Here is a 27,146-nt window from a genome sequence, read left to right as displayed (position 1 = left end):
CTGGTTGCCAGGGGAACCAACCAGAATTAGAGGATTAGAACTTTCAGTCTCTTCCACCCTCCCCCTCCCCCCTTGGAGGGGAGAGGGCTTTGAGGTTGAATCAATTAATCATGCCTAGAGAATGAAGCTTCAGTAAAATTGAAAGAATGGGGTTTGGAGAGCTTCTGGATTGGTGAACACAGGGAAGTGCTGGGTGGGACAGCATGGAGGCTTTGCACCCCTCTCCCCATACCTTGCCCTTCGCATCTCTTCCATGTGGCTGTTCCTGAGTTAGATCCTTTTATAATAAACTGGTAATCTAGTAAGTAAACAGTTTTGCTGAATTCTGTGAGCTGCTCTAGTAAATTAATAGAACCCAAGGAAGGGCTCTTGGGACCCTCTGATTTTATAGCCAGTGGGTCAGAAGTACAGGCGACATTGGCATCAGAAATGATGAAGTGGTGTCTGAAGTCTTGTAGGACTCAGCCCTTAACCTGTAGGATTTGACACTATCTCTAAGTAGATAGTGTCAGAATTGAGTCGATGTTGTAAGACACTCAACTGGGGTGGAAGAATTGCTTAATGTTTGGAAAACACACACATTTGGTGTCAGAAGTGAGGTATAGTAGAGTAGTGTGAGAGTCATATAGGAGTGTGTTTTTTTCCTTTAGACTTACTGTGATTGAAGCTAATCATATTTTAAGAATATTTGTACTTTTTTTTCCTGTGAACTATCTACTTGTCCTTTGTACAACTGTTGGCAAGTATTGAGTTGTTGATTTTGTATAATAATTTTTAGGGGCTTTTTATATGCTAGGAAACAAAGCATTTATGATGTGAATTGCACAAATCTACACCATTTTTTTTCTACTCCATTTTTAAATGTATTCTTTTTACTTTGCTTATGGAGGTTTTTGCTGTGCAAATTAAAGAAATTTTTGTGTAGTCAAATTGAGCAGTCTTCTGATTCACGGATTTATATATTATGCTTAGGGGGCCTTTCCACTCCAAGACTGTACAAAAATTTCTTCTATTTTTTCCTAATAATTTTGTGGTTTTCAGTTTTTGTATTTAAATGTTCGCTCCATCTGTAATTTATTTTGTTTTAAGGTTAGAGGAATGGATTCAATTTTTTTGCTAAATGGTTATCCATTCGGTGAACATCATTACTTTAATAATACATCTTTATCATATATTAATTTCCTGTATTGTTTTGGGTCTATTACTTGAATATTCCATGTTTATTTATGGGCCAGTATTATGTTGCTTTAATTAATGTACATTTATATCATATTTTAATATCTGCAGGGCTAATTAGTCCTCATTATTTTTTTCATATAAGTCCTTTTTTAATAGGACTTTTCTGGCTAGTTTTACTTGTTTATTTTTCCATATGAAAATAGTTCAAAAACACTGCTGATAATTTTTATTTGGATTGTATTAAATTTATATATTGACTTGGCAGAACTGATATCTTTATGATGTCAATGTTGAGTTCTAAAGCATGGGCGTAGTGTACCTTTCCATTTGAAGAACTTGTGCTGTTTTTAAGTTACCTTTTTGGTTATTGACTGAGGTTTCCTGACTGTGACAGATTTCTGAGACTGACCACCTGGTTCATTTCTTAAACTGGCTTAAATTATTGTTTTTATTCCTGGAGTAAAACCTGTTCCACAGGTACAGAAGGTCTAGGAGCTAACCACTTACTTGTGTTATGATATTCACAGAGCAAACACACCTTACTGTAGGGAATGATAAATTTGTGAATTTTGTCACTGCCTTGCCATCCTTAAGTGTTTGTGGTGATTGCTTCATAGAATAGGACAAGGAGACTATGACACAGAGGGAGCATAGATTTGAAGAAAGTGTTGGTTCAAACTCTTATATCTGAAATATTCTTTTCTTAGGTTGAGTTTTTAAGAAGCACGTCCTGAACTAGGATGTGTGAATCTTAGAGGCACGGACACTAGAGTGGAGAAGTGAGACAAGGAAGGGGGGAAGCCAGTACAGACAGTTGTTACTGAGCGGCTTATCTCTGTGGGCGACTGTGGCTGTCATACTCTGGACCTCTGGGATGAAGGGTAGAATGTGCCTCAGGCTTATCCCACCTAAGAGCCAGAGCTTGTGGGGTATTTACCAACTCCCATTTGTTGTTGATTGAATGCTGCTTCTGGTGCCATCAACTCACAGGCACCTCTGGCTTGCCTTGGGCATCTATGACTGCAAAAGCCCAATCAGAGAGTCACAGATGCTGGTGCATGGGAATGGTCAGCCTTCACAGGAACAGTGAGGCAGAGGCTCTGATAAAACTGTCTTAGAAAGACTTAAATTTCTGCATCCTTAGCCACCAGCTGCCTGCCCTTGTTGGGAGAGGATTAGGGCAGTTAATATTTTGGGTTGTTTGTACCATCTATACTGATTTCTTAGGAAATTCTGCCTTCACCTTCTCCCCATTGGGCAGGTCTGTGCTTTACCTTGCAAGTCACTCCTTCCATTCTCATTCCTACCACACGACTGGACCAGAGTCAATCAAAGTGTGCATTGTTTTGGGGCTTGCCAATTACCTATGACTTGTTATTAGAGTTTGTCCCAATTCAAACAAGCAGGGCAGATCCAGTTCCTCTTCTGGGGATATGGAATTGAGAAACAAAGAGCCACTTGCCAGTTAGCAGTAGGAGCTAGAATTAAAATATTAATGTAGGAAGAGAGAAACATGATAGCTATGTTCAAGCAGAAACCATGCACAAGCTGGTTGCTAGAGAGGGGAATGTGGAGAGAGGAGAAGAAGAGAGGGCTTCCCTGGTGGCGCAGTGGTTGAGAGTCCGCCTGCCGATGCAGGGGACACAGGCTCGTGCCCTGGTCTGGGAAGATCCCACATGCCGCGGAGCGGCTGGGCCCGTGAGCCATGGCCGCTGAGCCTGCGCGTCCGGAGCCTGTGCTCCGCAACGGGAGAGGCCACAACAGTGAGAGGCCCGCGTACCGCAAAAAAAAAAAAAAAAAAAAAGGAGAGAGAGAGAATAGGGAGCACATGTTAAGAGGTCCAACCCCCAAAACTACCTTATTTCTTGCCTTTCCTGATTCCTGGTTGTTCACATTCTCCTGCCTTCCCATGACACATTTCTTTATCCTTACAGTAACTACCTCCACTCTTTATTACTGTTATTATGAGTCAGTTACTATTAATTGTCTTGACCAAAACACACTGGCAGAAAATTGGAGGATGGTCCCCTAAAAGTGACTCATGCTGTCCATTTCTGCTGTTCCTTCCCCCTCCGCTGTGTCTGGAGGCAGCTAACCTGCCAGTCCTCTCCCTATGGCTATTGCCAGCTGCTGTGAAAGGCTCTGAGAAAAAAAAAGCTAGAGAAAATGCCAGTCATTAGGTGGAGTACGCTTGTCCTTCCCAGAACAGGCAGTGATAACATCATACAGCTTACTCTATACAGAAGCTAAATTTTTATCCTCTCAGGAAAAGAGGAAACCTGATTAACTTCTTTATAGTAGAAACCCTGTGCTTTATAAATGGGTCCTGACAGTAAAGAGGTTAGAGGGAGGAAGTTTTAGCAAATTTCCTTTAATGAAACTGGATCAGATCCTCTCGCCTGAGTTTTTACTGACTTAAGCTTCTTTGAGGAGCAGCTTCACCTTCCATCAAGACAAGAAGCTCAGCTGACCAAGTAAAAACAGGCAAAAACAAACCAGGAGGCCTAACTCAATCCATTCATACTAAGCCAATGACCCACAATCCAGTTGCATTAAATATAACTTTAACAACACACATAACAGATACTCACTGGACATCTTCTGTGTTCAGGCTTTGTGCTAAGGGCTGGCAGCATGGAAGTGAGTAAGACATACATGTTCCTGCACTTACAATGTAGTCTATGGGGAAGATGGACATGGAATACATGTTTATAAGCAAGAGTGTTACCAAGGGGAAGGGCACAAGAGTCAGGGAAGACCTCCCTATCACACTTTTTTTTGGTTTTAAAGCTGAGTCCTGAAGAATGAGCAGGGGGAGAGCCCTCTAGGAATAAGATTAATGTTTGAGGACAGGGGAAGCCTCCTGCTTGCTGTGTTTCGTATGATTTCCTTGTGCCTCTAAAACTCCACCTCCAGCTCTGCACGGGGCTTTTTCAAGAGTAAGTCACTCATTTTTCGAGTTGTGGTGGTTTTTGATCACCTGTTTGTTCTCTGAAGCATATGCTTTTGGTGGTGGTGCATCACCCTGCTGTGGGACATCTGCAGACAGTTGCCTTACAGGCTGTGTGACCTTGGGCAGGAAACGTCCATTCTCTGTGCCTCAGTTTCCTTAACTATAAAGTGGCAAGTTGGGACTAAGTGGTCTTCATCAGAGTCAACGTTCTTGGTGCTCTCTGAATATACTTCATTGAGTTCTGGTGGGGAAGCTCTGCTCCGAAGGCGGCCTTCCAGGTCAGCCAGGGGCAGGGGAAGGAAGGAAAAGTAGGATGGGCTTTCATTTATTCATCAAATAGTTCTTGAAGCGTGCCGGGTGCCAGATGCTGTTCCAGGCGACGAGGATAGAGGTGAACAGGGCAGAGTGTCAGCTGCCCACTCTGATTCAATCAAAAGGACCTTGAGTGAAGAGAGGGTTTGGGGGTTAAAAAAAGGAGAAAACAAGTCTCCTCCTCACTTCGTTATCCAGTGGGCACCTATTGATATATGAAAGCAGGGTTTTTCGTTTGTTTTTTTGTTTTAAAATTAGATTATCCATTTGCTCTCTAGCAAGAAACAGAGCCCTGTGGGAAAATGATATTCAGGAAAGGGATATTTTAATGAGAAAAACTTGGGACTAAGGGTGCCACTCTGGAGAGTGAGAATAGGATGGGTAACTAGCAGGGCCCTAGGGCAGTCCAAGGATGTGAATGCCTGGCTGTGGACAGGAAGAAGGGTCAGTTCAGAGGTGGAGGAAGGGCCCCCCAACTTGAGTCTCCCAGTTTTGCCAATGGCTCCTCCTAAAGTTACCAATTAGGTCACAATGCTTTTTCTATAAATGGGTGATGGAGGTGGGGAGGGGATGAAAATAGAAATAATTTATCGTCCTAAAGCAACAAATCTGGGCATAGGCCCAGTGCTACTGAAAGGGTCTTTTTAATGACGCGTGGGCAACTCTCTCTGCTTCCTAAGTCATCAGAGAGGCGATTGGAATGACTTTTAAACATGGACTCCATCAAGTGATGCAAATCTCCCATGATTTACAACCCAAAGAAGTTTATCTTGCTCTGGGAAAAAAGAAGACCTTGGAACCAAAGCCTCACATTTATAAGCCAACACAAACATCTTAAAATAACGCCCCCTCCTCCCTCCTGCTCCATAATGAGAAATGAGAGATTAAGCAAGAGGTGGAGGGCTGTGGGTAGGACCATCGCAATCACCAGTGATTGAGCTTCAAGGTCCAAGGCCTTTGTTGTGGGCACTGGAACCCTAATGATTTATAATTAACTCCAACAAGAAAAACCAAATGCCATGCACTTTCCTAACAGAGCTACAAAAATAACCACATTCACAGTGTTTGTAAAATTGGAAACAAATGTCCCAAGGAACATAAGAGCTCCATGCTGTCCTACCCAAGCTTTGGAGGAAGAAAAATATTGGCACTCAGTCATGACCACAAATGATGAGCCAATATCGTTTGTCATGGGAAATTCATCTAGGCAAAATTGAATTGCACCATTAGCTCTCAGTGACTCAGAGAAATAACTATACTGAAATGCCTCAAATTAAAATCAGTCAAGGGCTGGGTCTAACATTCTCTCTCCTCCTAGCTGCTGAGTTTAGTTTCTTTATCCTCTCTCTTTACATGGAAGAGCTGAGAAGGGGAAAACAATGCCTAATTGTACTCTTGTTCCTGAAATGGCTTAGATCCATGTGGTTCTTTTTTTAAAGTGGGTATGGGTAAGGGTAATGACCATGAAAAGTACGGGGCGGGGGGGGGGCTATGAGGTAGTACAGAACGGCATGGTGACCTTAGTTTACTGTTGAAGGATGATGGGCAGGAGGCACTGGTGATTGGCAACTGGACTAATGACCTATAACCTTAGTTTGCAAAAAAGAAATTTTTTTTAGGGTATATGAATTCTACTCCATAAATAATCTTAGTTCTTGTGCTGATGTGGAACATGAAAAGTTTGGTTATGGAAGTTTACTAAAGAGAAATTTTCTATTTGTAAGGACCCCTTTGATGCTATTAAACATCAAAATCATCAGCAAAGGATAGAGTTATTGATTCTAAAACAATAATGAACTAAGTCTAGGCCTTACAGTGAACACTTTACAGGCATCTCCTTTAATTTGTACAACCCTATGAGCCAGTCTTTAACATAATTCCCATTTTACAGGTGGGAAAATAAAGCATCTGAAAGTTTCAATAACTTGCCAGATTTCCATCAGCAAAAAGCAGAGCTGGGATAAGGACCCATTACTATTCGACTCCAAAGCCTACACTCTAAGTCACCCTTAGAGGGTTTCTGTGCATTTCCCCCCTTTAGGTCACTGTTTTCCAAACTGTGGTTGTCAGCTCTGAGGGGCCAAAGGAAAATTTCAGATGACCTTGCCGTTATGTCCCTAATTCTGTATGTCAGCGAGGTAGAGAACAAAACCCTTTCAACTCTACCATCTCATAATCTTACCTCTGAATCTGTGAATTAAGTAATGTGCCTCCTGTCTGGGGACCCAAGACAGTAATATTAGCTGAGTGAAAAGAATATAGTTGAACTTTCCAACTGACTAACTTGAAGGTAGCAGGAATAAAATGTCAACTTGAACAGTGCCTGAGAATCACCTGTACAGACGTGGTCAGTTTATGTAAACTTTGCGCAGTGAATATGCAAATGTCCTACATATTTTTGTGCTTATACACTTCTAACAGACCTGGATGTGGCCTCTTGGGAGAATGCTGGTTTAAGCCTTTCTGCAAAAGTCACCTATGAAACTGAGAATTTCCACTGTCTCTGTCCAAAACATGGGATTAATTGAAGAAATTCTCACTCCTTTTTTTTTTTTTTTTTTGCTTCAGAGAAATTAATTCTTCCTATGGGAAATTTTTTTAATGCCCTAAACCGATCTGAACTTCAGGAACTTGAACCTTGCATTGTAACTGCCTTCTGCCTCTATGGAATATAATCTATTCAAGCTGTTAAACTGTTGTGAACACCAATAATAGAACATTTTTCTAGTGTTCAGGATATGAAGCTAAAGCATATTCGACTGCTGTGTGTATATATATTTGCCCACATTTTAAAACTAACTAAACATTTCAAACCTCTTTTGATTTATACAGAGTTATTTATTACAAGGCTCCTGAACTTTCTAGAGGCAACAATCTTCCGGTGATCTTTATCAAGCTGTTCTCTGTCCTCCTACTTGGCTGCTTGTTTGGTTCTTTCTTTTTTTTTCCTCTCTCTCCTCCTCTCTCTTTTTTCTTGAGCTTAGTCTTAACAGGGAAATAAAATGTCAAAGACATCAGGAAAAAGAAAAAATCCAATGGTAAAATTTGCAAATGGGAATACAATTTGAAGGCAGCACCAAAGTTAAAGCAGCCAGGTTTTATTGTTTTTTTCCTCTCTGCTAATTAGGCTGCACGTTTTAAATCTTAAACATGTGCAGAGTTGTGAGGGATCTTGCATGTAGAGAGAGGCTTAATTCCAGCAGCTCTTGATAGCTGAGTGTTCAGTGTTTCAATGCTCACAATAGACACCATCAACAGCTCATATTTTTGGGTGCCTTCTGCACAAATGGTGGTATGGAAGGAAGAATCAGAGAAATTTAGAGCTTGCCTGAATTCCCAGTGGTTTCCAATTATTTTTTTTAGGCCAGAAAACAAAGATGATCTTACCTTGAAGCCTGATACGTAAAGCAGGTAACCTTGAGCGGCTGTGCATGTGAATGTGGGTGCATGTGTGCCTCACATTCATTCTTCTGTTAGGACAGAACATTTGTCAGCTGGGAGCAGCTACACAGAACTCTTAGGATTATAGTTTGAAAGTTACAGACCTTGGACCACCTCTTTTACTGAGGGAAAACCCAAGTTCCAGAAAGCCGCACTGAGTTGTTCAAGGTCACACCCCTAGAAAGAGGTGGAGCAAGCTCTTGAATGAGATGTTTCTGAGCACTCTGCTCTTTTTTTTTTTCACTTGCTGAATTTTATTTTTATTTATTTATTTTATTTTTTTTTTGTGGTATGCGGGATTCTCACTGTTGTGGCCTCTCCTGTTGCGGAGCACAGGCTCTGGACGCGCAGGCTCAGCAGCCATGGCTCACGGGCCCAGCCGCTCCGCGGCACGTGGATCTTCCCAGACCGGGACACGAACCCATGTCCCCTGCATCGGGAGGCGGACTCTCAACCACTGCGCCACCAGGGAAGCCCTATTATACATTTTTTACTTCACACTGTCATGTCTATTTTAACAAATAAGTCCAGGCTTGCCTTCCTGTTAGTTTCTTTGGAAACCACACATTTCAGTTTAATTATATTTTCTTCTCATTCTAAGGAAGGGCTGCAAGGGTACTGTTTGTGTGCTTGCATGATTGTTTGTTTTTTCAGTTTTATTGAGATTTAATTGACATATAACTGCCCTTTCTTTTTCCATGTACTATTTCACGGAATGCGGAGAAATTATCCATGTTTGCTAGTGAGAAATACAATGAGATATATGTATAAAAATAAAGTTAGTGTATTTGTGAGGATAAGGTTGGATACTTTGTAAAGGCTCATTAACGTGATCATTAAAACTATGTATATTGCTGTTGAATTTGGAGTGTAAGAGATAGCTGCAAACGATTGGTGTAACGATGTTGTAAAAACCAAGGAGGATTCTTTGTAAATGTATTTAAGATCTCATCACTCTTTAAGGAAACCTAAACTGGAGATTGTTGACATCACATTATGAGTTTAGTTTATGTAAAAAAAGAAAATGACCAATTTCAACCAACAGACCTATTCTCAGTGAATGAGAATATATGAATGAATGAACGAATGTACACTTAACATGTCTAAAGTTAAAAAAAATTGTTGTTATCTAAATACTATTATTTGCAATTATTTATTATTAACTGACTTAAAAAATTGGTCAACTACCAGTCTCAATCATATGAAAATGACCTTTTTCTTTACCATAACCCTGCTGTATGCCCATATTCAGTGATACCAATGTAAATTTTCTGGACATTTGAATTATAATTTTCTCAAAGTTAATAGCATATTACTGAAAACCCAGAATATGTACTTTCCTACTGGATTCTTATATATAATATGCTGTATTTATAAAACAAAACAATATTTTCCTCTGTAATTACAATTTAGAGTTACTTTTAACTCCTATGTGATAAGATAATTAAAAAATTTTCCCTTGGAGAATCTCTATCCAAAATATCCAAAGTATCTCTGCAACTTCTGTGCCAGCAAATACAGTAGTTTCTGCCTTCATGGAACTCGCTATTGAAAATCACTTCTTATATTATCACCGTTTGGTTGGAATTTTGTGTTTTCTTTGTCAAGAAGAAACATTTATCATGTGGATATATGGGTGGTTTTGGAGTTGTCCTGGGTTTTCTGCCAAGTGACTACCTGAGGTTTGGGCAGGTTCCAGTCCAGTAGGGGATGGAGTAGGCAGGGAGTATAGGTCGCCCAGAATTCAAGAAATCAAGTTGTTGGCAAGAGCGGCACAGTGGAGATCTATACTCTGCCCTATTGAATCCCTTTTGCTGAGGTGATGGTGGGGGTCTTTTTTCTTTAGGCAGAAAGGAATCACAAGTGATGCTAGGCTGGGCAGATCCTTCCCATGATTAAGCCAGGGGCAGGTATGCGAGGATTTCCTTACTACCGCCAACCTAAGTCATCTTTGCAATGGACTGACCAATACTATAAAGCCAAAGCATTCATTCATAGGTAGGATTTGGTTCCTTTTCTTAAGTTGTCCTTTTTTCTTTTTCTTCTTTTTTTTGGAGCTAGGGGAACAGTGAGAAGCTAGGCTTCAGAGCTTGGGTGATCCAATTACCAATCCTTTGTTAAAAGTACTGCAGCATGCTAGCAATAGCCAAGAAGTCCCAGCAATCATGCACACCTCGCCAGGCCTTAGAGAACATGTAGATTTCAGTATGCATGTCCAAAGCCACACACTTTTCCACTTCCTCTGTTACCCTTGCAGAATAAGGATGAAAGTTCATCCTAGGCAAAATGAATTGGTAGGGTGTGGCCTTTGAGCATTTGATAGGTTCGAAGAAGCTGCCCCCTCCACACTAACAGTAAATACCACTCTTTTTTTCTGTCATCTCAGGCCTATATTTTTGTTATTAAAGATTCATTGCCTCTCTGATTCTAAAAAAAAAAAACATTTGGTTTTCTTCAAATATGGAGAAATCATGCTTTAACTGGCTTACCACCTTCATGGGAATTACTTCATGTCTTTGATTCTAAGATGCATTTTCTCCCACATTTAAACATTTCTGAAATGCTGAATTAGTGTACAATGTATGTGCTTAATGTGATGTTCCATTTTTATTTCTTGGAAGGCTATTATTAAATTGATGGTTCATGTAAAAGGGATGACATCGTAGAATCAGAACACCGTAGCTTTTTTAGTTAATTTCTAGTTTTGACTCTGAAATTGTGTAATCACAAGATCATGGTGGTGGTGACTGAAGAGGATGAAATGTGAAGAGTTGGGGGACAGATCCTTGAATTGGGAGAAGGACTGTGCTAGAGAAAATTTGCTGTCATTTTTACTTGGGATTATGACCTCCATTCAGCTGCCTTTAACTGGGCATTTCCCCCTCTGACTAGAGTGAGAAAATTTGGATCTGCTTCATCATTACTATCAAGAGCCATTTATTTACTGTTTGCTATATAAAATTACAAACAGATATAAAGCACAGCCTTTGAACCTCAGGATGTGTTGATTATGGGAAATTGAGAGGTTTTTGTGACTTCACTGGTGGGGAAAGCCTTCCATTAAATGTTATGTTTTGGTAGCATCTTTATTATAATATAATTCACATACCATACATTTCACCCATTTAAAGTATATAATTCAATGGATTTTAGTACAGCCACACAGTTGGGCAAACATCACCACAGTCAGTTTTAGAACATTTTCATCACCCCCAAAGAAATTCCATACCCTTTAGCAGTCACATCTCATCCCTACCATCTTCCTCAACTCTAGACGCCACTAACTACTTACATTTGAAGACCAAAAAGACAGCATGGTAGAGGGACTAGACTAGAGCAGTGAACTAGGAGTTAGAAGTTTCAAGAAGATTCCAAATTTTGGCATTGCTTCTTAGAAATTATTTGGCTTCTTTGAGCCGCTTTTCTTCATTTGTAAAATTAGTATAATGACACCCACATCACAGATAGTTACTATTAATGTGGTGGTTGTGAGGATTAAGTAAGATAACATATATGAAAGCAGCTGTATAGGGCCTGCCACATAGTAGGTTCAGAATGTTATTTTCTTCTTCCTTTCTTCTCTTTTCAAGATGGGCCCTGAGCTGAACTGCTGAAGGATGATTGATCTCTCTTCTTTTACCTGAAGACCGAATCCTCTGTAGGTGCCAACGCAATGTTCCCTCCCAGAAATGCCCTCTTGGAGGTGGTTAAAGCCCCATAGTGTTGCTGGGGACACCTCAACTCAGTAGTTGAACTGATAATACAAAACAGAGGGTCTGATTTCTGTCTTCCTAGAAAAGAGGAAAAAATCACATTATCCACTTTATTCAGGTAATGGGGAGTCAGCCTAAACTCTCAAAATTTCTACTGACTGAATGGTTTTCAGGTAAATGCAGAGTCCAAGGAACCAAAGTGGTCAGCAAGGGTGACGGATGTAAAACAAAAACTATGATCCTCTCAGTGCCCCCATGTGAACCTCCATGTAGAATAAGGAAAAACAGATGCGGGTCACTGGACTCCAAAAACCCATCCCATTGGCTTTTGGCTCTGGAAGAGCCCATTGAGCAGTGCCAAGACTGTTTTGAAAATCTCAGAGAGATCTGGCTTGTCTTTATTTGTCCATCATTGAGGAGTTAAAGTGGTGAGGGGTGTTTCTGTCTTAATGTGATGGATGGTAAAATTGAAGTGTTGGGTAATTTCTGTGGTCTGAAGACCTGAAGTCTTCCAAGGAGAACATTTATGATGATCTTCTCATGAGTCTGAACTCTCTGGTCCTGCTTCTGCCAGAATCAGGATGCTCCTGAGAGGTTTTGGTTCTCCTTATGTGTCTATTGACTTCTGCCAAACAAGCTCCAGGTTATTAGACTGAAAATAATTTAGTAAAAAATAAGTTGATTGACATAACTATTTGGTAAAAGAAAAAAAAATAAAACAAATGTTCTTCAGATGCTATTCTTTGATAATTTTGGTCCATGATTTTGGCTACTCTGCACTCTTTATTCATCTTTAAAGATTTTTGTTTGTTTAAAATTTAACTTTTTAATTTTTCCCCTATATATTTACTATTACTTTTCAAATTCATTTCAACCCCATTTTTCTTATTCTTTGATGTTTGTTGAAATGGAAAGTTAGGATAATAGGACTTAGTTGAAATATCCAGAATATCCAACAATTCTTAGTGTGATAAACACACGAGTTCAAACAGTATATATGGTGTAATCCTATATTTATAGAATAACAGTCATTTATAGAAAAGTATTTGAACAACTGTACATCAGGGTTTGAACAGTGTTTGCCTGGGTGGAATTATTTTGCTTATTTGTATTTTTTTAATCCATTCAACACAATTTTATTAAGGCCCTACTAAATGTCAGCCATGTTCTCTATGTTGGGGATAAAGCAGTAAAGAAAAAAGACATGAAAAGTTTGCCCTCCTGAAGGTACATACCAGCGGGGAGAAAGAGTAGCTAAATGAATTAAGTAAAATAAATAATAGGTTAGAGAGTGAAAAGTACTACAGAGAAAAGTGAAGCAGGGAAGAGGCACAGAGAGTTGGGGAGGGGTCTCAATCTTAAATAAGGCCATCAGGGAAGGTTTGACTGTGAAGGTACCTTTTGAGTAAAAACTTAAAGGAGATAAGGGTGTTAGCCGGGTGGATGTCTGGGGAAAAATGCATGCTAGTCAAAGGAACAGCAAGCGCAAAAGGCCTACCAGGGGAGCATGCTCTGTGTGTGTGTGTGTGTGTGTGTGTGTGTGTGTGTGTGTGTGTATGGGGTATGAGATAAAGAGAGTAGTCATGAGTGAATCCAGGTTTTTGGCTGGGACAACTGTAAGGATGGAAGTGCATTGAAATGGGGAGGGCTGCAGGCTGATGAGGTTTGGGAGGTGGTCAGGAGCTCGGTTTTAGATAGGTTAAATTTGATGTGCTTATTAATCATCCAAGATGTTTCTCTAATGAGAATGCATTGTTCTGAAATTTGGAAAAAAACAATAAATGACATTTTAAAAGATAGTCTAGGGCTTCCTTGGTGGTGCAGTGGTTGAGAGCCCGCCTGCCGATGCAGGGCACGCGGGTTCGTGCCCCGGTCCAGGAAGATCCCACATGCCGCGGAGTGGCTGGGCCTGTGAGCCGTGGCCGCTGAGCCTGTGCGTCCGGAGCCTGTGCTCCACAACGGGAGAGGCCACAACAGTGAGAGGCCCGCGTACCGCAAAAAAAAAAAAAAAAAAAAGAAAAAAAAAGATAGTCTGCTGTGGGACTAGGTTGTTCCAAGGAATTCTCTATTGTTGCCCTAGATTGTTCAGTTGACTAAATTTCTGTGACCAAATTGTTTTTAGTCAAACCATTTGGACTTGGTGCATGCAGGAGGCAACCCTGGGTAACCACCAGCACACTTGCTCTTTGGACCACTCTGTTTAGAAGAAAGTTGAAAGCAGACTCAGCAGTGCTTTGCTGTCTTGGCTTTCAGGCCGTTGACTCAGATGACTTCCTAGATGCTTGTTTTAACTCGCCAGTCCCATAAGCTCTGCCTGACTTCCTGGACCTTTGACTCTTTCATCAGCTTTGCTGATTCCAGATACTTGCTTGAAGTTTCAAGGATCTGGGGCACCTGGATCCTTAGTTCTTCCTGTCCTCTGATGGTCTTTGCCTAATCACACTGATCCTGTGACCATCATGCTCTCATAAAGCAATTCACACAACATTTCGTGAATACCTGTTTTATGTAAAGCACTGTATTAGGCATTTTGGGGATGATAATGAAGTTGAGATGTGGCACTGACAAGTAGGAGGTTCCAGTGTTGTGGAGGAGGTAAGTATATATAATGAGGTGATGATGACAAGCATGTAATAGTCTGGAGGGGAATCGAGGGCTCTGATTCTTACAGTAATGGCCTACTTGGTCCCAACAGCTCTGGTCCAGCATTTTATAGATTTTTTTTCTCAGAGGCTTTTTTGCACTTTTCAATATTTAGCCTTTGTTGTTTGTTTTCTGATTATGAAGTAACAGATATTTATTGTAGAAAACATGGGAAAAACATGAAGAAAAAAAATTACTCGTAATCTTATCATCCAGAGATAGAATGTTTCTGTTAAGAGATAGAAGGTTTCTGTTAATGTTTCTTTTCATTCTTTAAAGAAAAGTTTTATTGTTGGCATTTTACCACATCAAAATTCTTTGGAAGAATGTTTTTTAAATAGCTTAATGGAATTGACATTTCGCCATTTATTTCCTGGCCCTCTAGTATTGAGTCTTTTTATGTTTTCACAGCTAAGTTCCTCCTTGCTTGGGCAATATCGGCCTGGAGTTGAGGCTGTCCTAGGGTACCTGGGGTAGAGTCGAGTCTCAAAAAAATGGAGCTGTGCCCACATGGGGTGCACTTGGCTGAGAGGGGTGCAACCCCTGGGGCATGAATAACAGCACTTAATTAATCCATGCTCCTCCCCAAGCTTGCACACACATGAGCATAGTAGATACCACAGCTGAAAAGTCAGTGGGAGCCCTTGTTATATATTTGAAAAACTGCTTATCATTGGTAGACCAAGGAACTCTGAAATCATGTGATTTTAATATAGTACATCTTTTCTATGATAAACATCAGTAGTTACATTTGTCAGAAGAGTCATAAAATAGAAATGACACAGTACCCTTCTTTGAAAAAGTAGAGGATTATCAAAGCAAGATGGAAGAAAGTAGCATGCTGGGTCCTCTTATAATGTAGATAAATATTCCTGCTTCAGTGAGATTCCTTCAAGAGAGTGAGCTTAGGAGCAGAGGAAAGAAATAGTATAAAATTAGAAAGACAGTATTGTGTTGTTTTAGACTTTGAAAACTGATAATGCTTTCCAAGTCTGGTATGTGAAACTTGCCCTTTTCTTTTGGCTATTCTAGCCACAGATGAATGTCTTCTTGCCAATTAGAACATTTTTGAGGTGTTCTCCTTTTCTTCACGTGATGTTGGTTGTGATTCCATGCTTGCCATTATTTATAAATTAATTTCTGGCATTGTAGTAAATTCTAGGAAAACCAATAAAACCACAAGTGTGCAGTTAAATCCTTCTGTATTTTTTCTATTTATTTATTTACTTTTGTTTAAAATTTTTTTTCCTGTGGGAAAGACATGAAAGTTAAAAACAAAGTTTCCATAAGTGGATGGGTGGTTTATAGGATACATTTCTAATCTCCATTATTCTTTAGTCTTTTCATTGCTGTGTACATATTCTCTCATTTGCTTAAGGCTATTTGATTACCTTTCTTGATAGGAATAGTAAAGAAATTAGTCATGAGGATCTAGGCTGATGGAAAGAAATTGGTGGAGTGTCTTTTTCTTTTGACAAGAAGTGCCAAAGCTGATAATCAGTACTTCCTTAAATATAGCCAAACCAGGAAGCCAAGTAAACTGGTGACACCAGTAAAATAGTCATATATGAAGGGTGTATTGAGCTGACATAAAATTGTCAGAGAGACTCAGTTCTTTTTCAAGTGCACTTTCAGCCTTTTCTGAGAAAGATTTTGTCAAGAATTTTGTAGGAAGTACTTGTGAATGCCATAGAACAGTATCTCCCCAAATGAGTTCTACAGAATGTCAAAGAGTTGAGTGGGGACCTGCTATTTGTACCTGCCCTGAAGCTATTTCTGGTAACGACACCCTGATTTGCCTCTGAGGAACTACTCCTCCCCACTGTTGGCCCATGTGGTTTGGGTGTGACTGAGTCCAGAGTGTGGGACTCGTAGCCTAGGACTGTTCCGTCAGTACATTCTATCTCAACTGTCTTGGGAATCGGTACAGGGATGACCATGTGACCAAAGATAGTCCAGTGAGATTCATCCTGGATCTTTTTTGGAACTGTGGGGAAGGAGAAGCCCCTTTTTGGGATTGCTCGGAAGGAAGGATGTGAGCTCAATGCTGATGGTCGGTCTTTCTGCCTTGTGGGAAGAGCCTGCTTTAATGAAGCCAACACAAAAGAATGTAGAGCCCAGAAATGGACACAGAGCCGTGACATTGTACAAGATCCTGAGTCCTGCCAGGCCTAAAGCCAGCCTATCTCTGGACTTAAATAAATTATTTTTTTTGTTTTAGCCAGTTTGTGCTGGGCATTTCACATCCACCACTGAGAGTTTTGGCTAATTTAAAAAGTGTTATGTGAATACGGAGCTGTCATCAAACAGGTGTGGGAAATCCTGGGCACATTAGTTTGGTTCTCCAGAAGTAGACTCTGAAATAGGATCTGTGTCCAGGTAGTTTATTTGGGAAGTGGGGAGTGGGGAAGTAAGACAGTGAAGGGAAGTCATCTAATAAATGGTACCTTATCAAGCCGGTGAGCACTGTGGATGACTAGAGTTTAATCCCATGGGGAAGCTATGGGAGACATTGTAAAGCACATACCTCAGCGTTATCCCACCGAAGCAGCAAGGGAGCTGGGATAGTTACATCCTAAATCCCATCAGTTATTGGTTGAGGGCTGCTTTTTGGTGTGTGTGTAAATTTCTTGGTACTTTAGTTCTGCTCTGCAAGCAGGCAGAATCGCCTTCTGAGAGGACAGAGAGAGAGAGAGAGAGAGAGAGAGAGAGAAAGAAATCAGCCCAGACAAAGAGGTGTAGATACTGACATTTGGAAGTCAGCTGGACCCTAGGGATATGGGCTAAACAAAGCAAAGGTTTCTTTACTTTAGGACTTCTTAGAGACTTTGATATACTAACATAGATACTGAATATCCAAAAGTGAGGTCATGGTATGCCGTGTTTTCAAAATTTATTTTAACATAGAATCTTTTCTTTGTGGATTATCTTTGGAACGTGCAGTCTACAGCACATGCTTTGGGTAATGCTGTCTCAGAATATCCTAGATTTAAGGTGTAACCTAGCTATAAAAACTTGCAGGACTCAATAGCATGCACCTCAAAAATTGGAAGGAATCAATGGGTAAAACTGTTAAACCTTTGGTCAGTGTTATGGACTGGATGTTTATGTTCCCCTCAAAACTTGTATGTTGAAATCCTAACTCCCAATATGATTGTATTAGGAGGTGGGGCTTTTGGAAGGTGATTAGATCATGTCAGTGGAATGTACATGAATGGAATCAGCGTTCTTATGAGAAGAGACATGAGAGAGTTTGCCTGTTTCATTCTTTGCTCTTTGCCATGTGAGGACACAGTGGAAAGACAGCCATCTATAAGCCAGGAAATGGGCTCTCACCAGACTTCAGATCTGTCAGCATCTTGATCTTGGACTTCTCAGCCTCCAGAAATGTGGGAAATAAATTTCTGTTGTTTATAAGCCACTTGGTCTATGGGTCTATGGTGTTTTTGTTATAGCAACCTGACCTCAGACAACCAACAAGTGTAATTGTTATTTAAGTTAGCAAATGACTACTGTAGATGATTCTACAGTTTCACCATCGTTTAAATGGTGAGGCAACAAAGGCCTAGAGAGTTTCAGTCACTTGCTTTTGGTTGTTAACTAAAATAGTTTGTGCAGAGTCAGGACTAGAGTCTAAACTTAGGGTTTTTCTCTCTGTGGATCATGCATTTTAAGTTAGGGCTACGTTGGAACCATATTCTGGTCCTCTAATCCCCCAAGTAGGCTGCCAATCTTCTTTAAGCACTTTCCTTTGTCTCTAAGTATTTGCTTTAACAGGTAGCAGAATCTGGGGTGGTTTTTCAGATCAGTTTTGCAAATGAAGGCCTTGAGCCCTGTGTATCATCTCCCTGGGGCTGCCTGGCAGGCAGCCTTCATTGTCTGTAGACCTGGGATTTGTTTTGGCTTTGTGAAGAAGACTGTGTTTCCTTGTACTTGCATTTCTAGATCATAGTCATAAATGCACCCAAGCTCATGGATACCAATGAATCAGAGAGACTAGTTAGGTCAAGAACTGCAGTCATGACCAGCTTGTGTATGATTCCTTGTGCTATTAGTGTGACTGGAAGCAGTAGTTCTAATATGTAGCTGTATCTATTATGTAGTCATAGCATTCTCAAGGTCTTGGCAAATATGCACATAACAGGCATATACCCACACAAAGGCTTAGCAGGCAGACTTTTGATTGCCTGGGATGGTTTGCCAAAGTAAGTGGGTTTTTGTGTCTAGGGACATGGCCTTGGTTTCTCAAACTGAGAGAAGTGATGGGGAGGTATTTTTGCAGAATACAAAGAACATGGAGTTATTATTTGTTCTTACCCTGTGTTCCTGGGTGATAAATGGCAATGATCAGGGTTTTCTGCTGGCTGTTTTGGACCATCAACATTTTGATGCTGTCATCTATTTTTTATGTTCTTACATGTTGATGCTTACATATTTGAGGTGAATCACTGGAGATCTGTATGGTAAAGACACTAGTAAAAGATCTTCCAATAATTTGTAATATCATTGCCAAGCAAGGCCTCTTCTTTTTTTTTTTTAAACATCTTTATTGGAGTATAATTGCTTTACAATGGTGTGTTAGTTTCTGCTTTATAACAAAGTGAATCAGTTATACATATACATATATTCCCATATTTCTTCCCTCTTGCGTCTCCCTCCCTCCCACCCTCCCTATCCCACCCCTCTAGGTGGTCACAAAGCACCGAGCTGACCTCTCTGTGCTATGCGGCTGCTTCCCACTAGCTAGCTATTTTACGTTTGGTAGTGTATATATGTCCATGCCACTCTCTCACTTTGTCAAGCTTACCCTCCCTGCTCCCCATATCTCAAGTTCATTCTCTAGTAGGTCTGTGTCTTTATTATTCCTGTCTTGCCCCTAGGTTCTTCCTGACCTTTTTTTTTTTTTTAAGATTCCATATATATGCGTTAGAATATGGTATTTGTTTTTCTCTTTCTGACTTACTTCACTCTGTATGACAGATTCTAGGTCCATCCACCTCACTACAAATAGCTCAATTTCGTTTCTTTTTATGGCTGAGTAATATTCCATTGTATATATGTGCCACATCTTCTTTATCCATTCATCTGTTGATGGACACTTAGGTTGCTTCCATGTCCTGGCTATTGTAAATAGAGCTGCAATGAACATTTTGGTACATGACTCTTTCTGAATTATGGTTTTATCAGGGTATATGCCCAGTAGTGGGATTCCTTGGTCCTATGGTAGTTCTATTTTTAGTTTTTTAAGGAAACTCCATACTGTTCTCCATAGTGGTTGTATCAATGTACATTCCCACCAACAGTGCAAGAGGGTTCCCTTTTCTCCACACCCTCTCCAGCATTTATTGTTTGTAGATTTTTTGATGATCGCCATGGTGTGAGATGATATCTCATTAAGGTTTTGATTTGCATTTCTCTAATGATTAATGATGTTGAGCATTCTTTCATGTGTTTGTTGGCAATCTGTATATCTTCTTTGGAGAAATGTCTTTTTAGGTCTTCTGCCCAATTTGGATTGGGTTCTTTGTTTTTTTGATATTGAACTGCATGAGCTGCTTGTAAATTTTGGAGATTAATCCTTTGTCAGTTGCTTCATTTGCAAATATTTTCTCCCATTCTGAGGGTTGTTTTTTGGTCTTGTTTATGGTTTCCTTTGCTGTGCAAAAGCTTTGAAGTTTCATTAGGTCCCACTTGTTTATTTTTGTTTTTATTTCCATTTCTCTAGGAGGTGGGTCAAAAAGGATCTTGCTGTGATTTATGTCATAGAGTGTTCTGCCTATGTTTTCCTCTAAGAGTTTGATAGTGTCTGGCCTTACATTTAGGTCTTTAATCCATTTTGAGTTTATTTTTGTGTATGGTGTTAGGGAGTGTTCTAATTTCATACTTTTACATGTACCTGTCCAGTTTTCTCAGCACCACTTATTGAAGAGGCTGTCTTTTCTCCACTGTATATTCTTGCCTCCTTTATCAAAGATAAGGTGACCATATGTGCGTGGGTTTATCTCTGGGCTTTCTATCCTGTTCCATTGATCTATCTTTCTGTTTTTGTGCCGGTACGATACTGTCTTGATTACTGTAGCTTTGTAGTATAGTCTGAAGTCAGGGAGTCTGATTCCTCCTGCTCCGTTTTTCATTCTCAAGATTGCTTTGGCTATTCGGGGTCTTTTGTGTTTCCATACAAATTGTGAATTTTTTTGTTCTAGTTCTATGAAAATGCCAGTGGTAGTTTGATAGGGATTGCATTGAATCTGTAGATTGCTTTGGGTAGTAGAGTCATTTTCACAGTGTTGATTATTCCAATCCAAGAACATGGTATATCTCTCCATCTATTTGTATCATCTTTAATTTCTTTCATTAGTTTCTTATAATTTTCTGCATACAGGTCTTTTGTCTCCTTAGGTAGGTTTATTCCTAGATATTTTATTCTTTTTGTTGCAGTGGTAAATGGGAGTGTTTTCTTGATTTCACTTTCAGATTTTTCATCATTAGTGTATAGGAATGCCAGAGATTTCTGTGCATTAATTTTGTATCCTGCTACTTTACTAAATTCATTGATTAGCTCTAGTAGTTTTCTGGTAGCATGTTTAGGATTCTCTATGTATAGTATCATGTCATCTGCAAACAGTGACAACTTTACTTCTTCTTTTCCGATTTGGATTCTTTTTATTTCCTTTTCTTCTCTGATTGCTGTGGCTAAAACTGCCAAAACTATCTTGAATAAGAGTGGTGAGAGTGGGCAACCTTGTCTTGTTGCTGATCTTAGTGGAAATGCTTTCAGTTTTTCACCATTGAGGACGATGTTGGCTGTGGGTTTGTCATATGTGGCCTTTATTATGTTGAGGAAAGTTCCCTCTATGCCTACTTTCTGAAGGGTTTTTATCATAAATGGGTGTTGAATTTTGTCAAAAGCTTTCTCTGCATCTATTGAGATGATCATATGGTTTTCCTCCTTCAGTTTGTTAATATGGTGTATCACATTGATTGATTTGTGTATATTGAAGAATCCCTGCATTCCTAGGATAAACCCCACTTGATCAGGGTGTATGATCCTTTTAATGTGCTGTTGGATTCTATTTGCTAGTATTTTGTTGAGGATTTTTGCATCTCTTTTCATCAGTGATATTGGCCTGTAGTTTTCTTTCTTTGTGACATCTTTGTCTGGTTTTGGTATCAGGATGATGGTGGCCTTGGAGAATGAATTTGGGAGTATTCCTCCCTCTGCTATACTTTGGAAGAGTTTGAGAATGATAGGTGTTAGCTCTTCTCTGAATGTTTGATAGAATTCACCTGTGAATCCATCTGGTCCTGGGCTTTTGTTTGTTGAAAGATTTTTAATCACAGTTTCAATTTCAGTGCTTGTGATAGGACTGTTCATATTTTCTATTTCTTCCTGGTTCAGTTTCGGAAGGTTGTGCATTTGTAAGAATTTGTCCATTTCTTCCAGGTTGTCCATTTTTTTGGCATAGAGTTGCTTGTAGTAATCTCTCATGATCCTTTGTATTTCTGCAGTGTCAGTTGTTACTTCTCCGTTTTCGTTTGTAATTCTATTGATATGAGTCCTCTCCCTTTTTTTCTTGGTGAATCTGGCTAATGGTTTATCAATTTTGTTTATCTTCTCAAAGAATCAGCTTTTAGTTTTATTGATCTTTGCTATCGTTACCTTCATTTGTTTTTCATTTATTTCTGATCTGATCTTTATGATTTCTTTCCTTCTATTAACTTTGGGGTTTTTTTTTTGGTTCTTCTTTCTCTAATTGCTTTAATTGTAAGGTTAGGTTGTTTATTTAAGATGTTTCTTGTTTCTTGAGGTAGGATTGTATTGCTATAAACTTTCCTCTTAGAACTGCTTTTGTTGCATCCCATAGATTTTGGGTCATCGTGTTTTCATTGTCATTTGTTTCTAGGTATTTTTTGATTTCCTCTTTGATTTCTTCAGTGATCTCTTGGTTATTCAGTAGTGTATTGTTTACCTTCCATGTGTTTGTATTTTTTACAGATTTTTTCCTGTAATTGATATCATGTCTCATAACGTTGTGGTTGGAAAAGATACTTGATACAATTTCAATTTTCTTAAATTTACCAAGGCTTGACTTGTGACCCAAGATATGATCTATCCTGGAGAATGTTCCATGAGCACTTGAGAAGAATGTGTATTCTGTTGTTTTTGGATAGAATGTCCTATAAATATCAATTAAGTCCATCTTGTTTAATGTATCATTTAAAGCTTGTGTTTCCGTATTTATTTTCATTTTGGATGATCTGTCCATTGGTAAAAGTGGGGTGTTAAAGTCCCCTACTATGAATGTGTTACTGTTGATTTCCCCTTTTATGGCTGTTAGTATTTGCCTTATGTATTGAGGTGCTCCTATGTTGGGTGCATAAATATTTACAATTGTTATGTCCTCTTCTTGGATCGGTTCCTTGATCATTATGTAGTGTCCTTGTCTCTTGTAATAGTCTTTATTTTAAGGTCTATTTTGTCTGATATGAGAATTGCTCCTCTAGCTTTCTTTTGCTTTCCATTTGCGTGCAGTATCTTTTTCCATCCCCTCACTTTCAGTCTGTATGTGTTCCTAGGTCTGAAGTGGTTCTCTTGTAGACTGCATATATATGGGTCTTGCTTTTGTATCCATTCAGCCAGTCTATGTCTTTTTGTTGGAGCATTTAATCCATTTACATTTAAGGTAGTTATCGATATGTATGTTCCTATGACCATTTTCTTAATTGTTTTGGGTTTGTTATTGTAGGTCTTTTCCTTGTGTTGTGTTTCCTGCCTAGAGAAATTCCTTTAGCATTTTTTTTTAAAGCTGGTTTGGTGGTGCTGAATTCTCTCAGCTTTTGCTTGTCTGTAAAGGTTTTAATTTCTCCATCAAATCTGAATGAGATCCTTGCTGGATAGAGTAATATTGGTTGTAGGTTTTTCTCCTTCATCACTTTAAATATGTCCTGCCACTCCCTTCTGGCTTTCAGAGTTTCTGCTGAAAGATCAGCTGTTAACCTTATGGGGATTCCGTTGTGTGTTATTTGTGTTTTTCCCTTGCTGGTTTTAATATTTTTTCTTTGTATTTAATTTTTGATAGTTTGATTAATATGTCTTGGAGTGTTTCTCCTTGGATTTATCCTGTATGAGAGTCTCTGTGCTTCCTGGCCTTGATTAACTATTTCCTTTCCCATATTAGGGAAGTTTTCAACTATAATCTCTTCAAATATTTTCTCAGTCCGTTTCGTTTTCTCTTCTTCTTCTGGGATCCGTATAGTTTGAATGTTCGTGTGTTTAATGTTGTCCCAGAGGTCTCTGAGACTGTCCTCAGTTCTTTTCATTCTTTTTTCTTTATTCTCCTCTGCAGTAGTTATTTCCACTATTTTACCTTCCAGGTCACTTATCCGTTTTTCTCCCTCAGTTATTCTGCTATTGATCCTTTCTAGAGAATTTTTAATTTCATTTATTGTGTTGTTCATCACTGTTTGTTTGCTCTTTAGTTCTTCGAGGTCCTTGTTAAACGTTTCTTGTATTTTCTCCATTCTATTTCCAAGATTTTGGATCATCTTTACTATCATTATTCTGAATTCTTTTTCAGGTAGACTGGCTATTTCCTCTTCATTTGTTAGGTCTGGTGGGTTTTTGCCTTGCTCCTTCATGTGCTGTGTGTTTCTCTGTCTTCTTATTTTGCTTATCTTACTGTGTTTGGGGTCTCCATTTTGCAGGCTGCAGGTTCGTAGTTCCCGTTGTTTTTCGTGTCTGCCCCCAGTGGCTAAGGTTGGTTCAGTGGGTTGTGTAGGCTTCCTGGTGGAGGGGACTAGTGCCTGTGTTCTGGTGGATGAGGCTGGATCTTGTCTTTCTGGTGGGCAGGTCCACGTCTGGTGGTGTGTTTTGGGGTGTCTGTGGCCTTATTATCATTTTAGGCAGCCTCTCTGCTAATGGGTGGGGTTGTATTCCTGTCTTGCTAGTTGTTTGGCATAGGGTGTCCAGCACTGTAGCTTGCTGGTCGTTGAGTGAAGCTGGGTCTTGGCGTTGAGATGGACATCTCTGGGAGATTTTCGCCGTTTGATATTACATGGAGCTGGGAGGTCTCTTGTGGACCATTGTCCTGAACTTGGCTCTCCCACTTCAGAGGCACAGCCCTGACACCTGGCTGGTGCACCAAGAGCCTTTCGTCCACATGGCTCAGAATAAAAGGGAGAAAAGAAAGAAAGAAAGAAAGAAGATAAAATAAAATAAAGTAAAATAAAATAAAGTTGTTAAAATAAAAAATAATTATTAAGAAAAAAAATTTAAACAGTAATAAAAAAATACAAAAACGGACAGACAGAACCCGAGGTCAAATGGTAAAAGCAAAGCTATAAAGACAAAATCACACATAGAAGCATACACATACACACTCACATAAAGAGAAAAAGGGGAAAAAAAAATATATATCTTTGCTCCCAAAGACCACCTTCTCAATTTGGGATGATTCATTGTCTATTCAGGTATTCCACAGACGCAGGGTACATCAAGTTGATTGTGGAGATTTAATCCGCTGCTCTTGAGGCTGCTGGGAGAAATTTTCCTTTCTTTTCTTTGTTCGCAGAGGTCCCGGGGCTCAGCTTTGGATTTGGACCCGCCTCTGCGTGTAGGTTGCCTGAGGGCATGTGTTCTTCACTCACAGAGGACGGGCTTAAAGGAGCCGCTGCTGCTTTGGGGACTCTGGCTCACTCACGCTGGAGGGAGGGAGGGGCACGGATGCGGGGCGAGCCTGCGGCGGCAGAGGCCGCCGTGACGTTGCACCAGCGTGAGGCGCGCCGTGTATTCTCCCGGGGAAGTTGTCCCTGGATCACGGGACCCTGGCAGTGGCGGGCCGCACAGGCTCCCGGGGAGGGGGGTGGAGGTGTGGAGAGTGACCTGTGCTCGCACACAGGCTTCTTGGTGGCTGCAGCAGCAGCCTTAGCGTCCCATGCCCGCCTCTGGGGTCCGCGCTGATAGCCGCGGCTCGCGCCCGACTCTGGAGCTCCTTTAAGAGGCGCTATTAATCTCTCCTCGCGCACCAGGAAACAAAGAGGCAAGAAAAAGTCTCTTGCCTCTTCGGCAGCTCCAGACTTTTCCCCGGATTCCCTCCCGGCTAGCCGTCGTGCGCTGACCCCCTGCAGGCTGTGTTCACGCCGACAACCCGTCCTCTCCCTGGGATCTGACCGAAGCCGGAGCCTCAGCTCCCAGCCCCGCCCACCCTGACGGGTGAGCAGACAAGCCTCTCGAGCTGGTGAGTGCCGGTCGGCCCTGGTCCTCTGTGCGGGAATCTCTTCGCTTTGCCCTCCGCACCCCTGTTGCTGCGCTCTCCTCCGCGGCTCCGAAGCTTTCCCCCTCCGCCACCCGCAGTCTCCACCTGCGAAGGGGCTTCCTAGTGTCTGGAAACCCTTCCTCCACAGCTCCCTCCCACTGGTGCAGGTCCCGTCCCTATCCTTTTGTCTCTGTTTTTTCATTTTTCTTTTGCCCTACCCAGGTACACGGGGAGTTTCTTTCCTTTTGGGATGTCTGAGGTCTTCTGCCAGCATTCAGTAGGTGTTCTGTAGGAGCTTTTCCACATTTAGATATATTTCTGATGCATTTGTGGAGAGGAAGGTGATCTCCGCGTCTTACTCTCCCGCCATCTTTAAGCTCCTCAAACATGGTCTCTTCTATCCATTTCTGCTCATCCTCCAAGATAAAGGAAAAGATATGTACAGTTCATTGGGTAACTAAGTTGTGAAATACTTCCATTTTTCTTCAAATAGTAATACATATCTAGAGGCTTACTTTCATTAAAATTGCTAGGTGGAAATGTCTGCAGCGTATATTTATTATGATTGATTAACATGCGCTGTGTATATATACCAAATACTCAACAAGCCATGTCTCTCTCTCATTTCCGGGATTTCAAAATTTAGTAGTAGATATTATCTACACAAATATAGTGAAACTGTCTTTTAAACATGCATCTTTCTTATGTAGCTCTGGCTATACAGTATTTGACCTGGGTCAGATTATGTATGCTGAAATATAACTCTGTAGAAGAAAACCTCAATACAATGTGATAAGCTCATCAACCGTTAGTTTATTATACACTATTAGTATTTTATTGGAATGGCTATTACTATTAGAAGAAGTATCTTTCAAGTTTTAGTAATGTCATCTGGACCCAGAATGGTGCTCATCTTACAGTGGATACAAAAGTAAAAGGAAGACATGGTCTCTATTTTCTAGAAGGCAAATGACTAGACATGTATTTGTGGAATGTAGAGGATAGAAAGTCCCAGATATCGTCAGGCACTAGATTGTGAGAGACTTTGAGAGAAATATACTTTCACAGGAAGGAAGAACCATTATGGGATGAGGAGGTTGGAAATGATTTCCTGGAGCAGAGAAGGGACACTGTCCAGTATCTCATGCCTCTGGGCCTTGAAATTTATTGCTGAGTTTACTGTTTGTTCAACATTTGTGGGTCTTCCAGTCCAATATATATGTTCCCAAAAGTGGACATGATGGAGCTGATTACAATAGAACATTCTATTCTCCCTACCAAAGGAAAGACTGTTTCAACATAACTGTTCAGACAGTATTTTATATCATCTATCTTTTCTTTTCATATTACTTTGTGACTCTACTAAAGAGTATGAAGATATGCTTCAAATTTAATTTTTTTGTTTCAGTCCACTCTCTTGAAATGAAAGGGCATTCTCTGAGTGCTTTGTAAGACAGAGTAGTGTGATGTAGTAGAGCGATGATATTGGGAATTAGGAGACCTAGATTTAAACCCTGGTCCCGACATTTCCTGAGAGATGTTGACCAAGTAACCTAACTTCTCTTAGCATCAGTTTTCTCACCTCTAAAAGGGAAAAATATGACATGCTCTACCTACCTCCTATGTTGGAAGGATCAAATGAGATAACAC

The 27,146-nt window shown here is 40.2% G+C and overlaps 1 long non-coding RNA gene across 1 annotated transcript in view; it reads left to right on the top strand.

The window, feature by feature from the left end:
- LOC125964123 (uncharacterized) overlaps window positions 1-24,471 on the top strand; it is a 46,469-nt gene extending 21,998 nt beyond the window's left edge. The window contains exon 2 of the long non-coding RNA XR_007476813.1: window positions 23,731-24,471. This is a non-coding gene — a long non-coding RNA (uncharacterized LOC125964123). The remainder of the gene's footprint in view (window positions 1-23,730) is intronic.
- Window positions 24,472-27,146: the final 2,675 nt, after the last annotated feature.

Source organism: Orcinus orca, chromosome 3 (assembly GCF_937001465.1).
Source record: "Orcinus orca chromosome 3, mOrcOrc1.1, whole genome shotgun sequence".
Taxonomy (NCBI): Eukaryota; Metazoa; Chordata; class Mammalia; order Artiodactyla; family Delphinidae; genus Orcinus; species Orcinus orca.
This window is presented reverse-complemented; position numbering and strand designations above follow the sequence as displayed.